The sequence below is a fragment of the Penaeus monodon genome, chromosome 17 (assembly GCF_015228065.2).
Source record: "Penaeus monodon isolate SGIC_2016 chromosome 17, NSTDA_Pmon_1, whole genome shotgun sequence".
NCBI classification, from domain to species: Eukaryota; Metazoa; Arthropoda; class Malacostraca; order Decapoda; family Penaeidae; genus Penaeus; species Penaeus monodon.
In genome coordinates, this window is record NC_051402.1 from 26658807 (window position 1) to 26661306 (window position 2500).

Below are 2500 nucleotides of genomic sequence, written 5' to 3' on the forward strand. Positions count from 1 at the left end.
TCAGTTTTGTTTCTTTTCCCTTTGGGGACATTTAATTTGTCATAACACCAACCATGTTTCCCCCTAATCTCTCAAAAACCCAACCCACCCTTTTAAAATTCATTAAATTTATTGGTTGCTCTGATCTTCAATACTAAGAATATTGAGGGAAATTAATTACAAATCTCAAAATTTTTAACCCAAAATTTATTTTGTATTCATTTATTCATTTATTTTTAAAAATTTTTGTGGAACACTAATGTTTTCAAAATAACATTAAATCCATTCTATTTAATTTTTATTATTGTAAGATATATTGATTTTATTTATTGGTATTGTACCATAACTTTTTCCCAAAGAATGTCAATGTTTTCTATTTCCCAACCGAGTTTCACAATAAATTTTAAGTTTGTCCGGCCTTATTTGGTGGATTCCATGTTGCCAGAATGTTTTACTACATTTAAGGGTTGTGTTTGAACACATATAAGATGGTACAAGAATGTTCTGGTTCATTGAAATGAAAATCCTTCCATATGTTTTTTAGTCATGGACTTTTCCACAAACTTTTTGAAGCCCTCTCATGTATATAAATATGTATACATGCCATACAATACATATACGTACATATCAAATATATTATATATTATATAATATATAAAATATATATATATATATTAATAATAAGATATATAAAATAATAATTAATATAATATAGTACATGCAAGCATATAAATACATACAAGGGTTATATTATTTTATATATAAAATTAATATAAAATATATTATATATATTAATTATAATAAATTTATATAGTGTGTGGTGTTTTTTGGTGTGGGGTTGTTTGTGTGTGGTGTTTTTGTGTGGGGGTTGTGGTGGTGTGGTGTGTGTGTGGGGTGTGTGGGTGTTGTGGTGTGTGTGTGTTACAATTCAATATACATACGTGCTATACACAACACCACACACACCACACAACCCCACACACACACACACACACACACCACACACACACACACACACACACACATATATATTATATATTTTAATATATTATATATATAATATATGAATATATAAAATTATTTTTTATATATATAATATAATTATAATATCATATAATAGTATATATATATATATATATAAAATATAGATATAATATATATATATATTATATATATCATTATATATATGTTTAATATATATATATATATATAATATATATTATTATATATTTATAGGTATTATATAAATGTGGATATTTATATTGCTTTTATATGAAATAGATTATATATATAATATATATATTATATATAGTTAATATAATATAATATATATATAAATGTACACACAATATATAAAAATAATAACATATAAAACCCCAATATTTTATATAATATAAATTATATATTATATATATATATATTATATAAAATATATAAAATATATATATGTATATATATAATATGTATGTATAGGTTATATATGTAAGGGACAATGAGGTTGGGAGCACGCTGTCACCAGATGTAAGCAAACGCGAGAGGGAAATTTGAGCGGGTAAAAAAAGGGGTTCTTAGCTGCGGGTTTTATTGTTAGGGTAGATGTGACCCCCCAAGAGCCCCCGTGTCCTCGGGTGGGAAAGGGGGTGGAAAGCTGGACCCTGGTGGCTGGCCTTTTCTGCCAGTCTCTCCTCTGCCTTATGACGTTTCCTTTATGCGGCAATTTTCCTCGAGGGCGGATGTTTGTTCCTGTTAAAAGAAAAAAGCCGGGCGACTCTGCACCCTCCCCAAAGGAGAAGGACTGTTTGGACGGGGAAGTGTATCTTGGTCTTTATGTATTGTTAACATATATATATATATAATATTTTTCATTATGTATGTTTGTGTATGAGAAATATTAGTGTATATATATATAATATATAATATATATATATATATATATATATAATATATATATATATATATTAATATATATATACATTCATACTGATATATATCCATATTATCATTATCATCTATCTATCTATCTATCTATCTTAATATATATAATTTCAATATAATTCTTATACATAAATTCAAATACATTATATATTCATAATATATCTGTAAAATATGCAAAAATGTATATATACAATAATAAAGATATGTAAATGTACATATTATATATATATTTTATATATTATTTTATAATATATATATATATATAATATATATATATAAAATTATATATATATATATATGCGCCTTGTTGTTCAGTCCATGTATGGTCAAAGGCTATGGGAGTTCCCCTATACAAAACAATCTACTGCCTTGTGGCATTTGTAAGATGCCACAAGGAAAATCCAGTGCTAGAGTCCCTGAGGCAGTTCACTGTCGCTTGGACCTTGTTCTGGAACTCCTGCGACATGGGGTGGTGCCAAACTGTTTTCGGTTTATGCCGTTCCTTTTGGATCCATCAGTTCCATAGAGAGAGGGGGCCTGCTACATGGGAATAGCTTGCTCTTTTCCCCTTCTTTTGTCTGGCAAT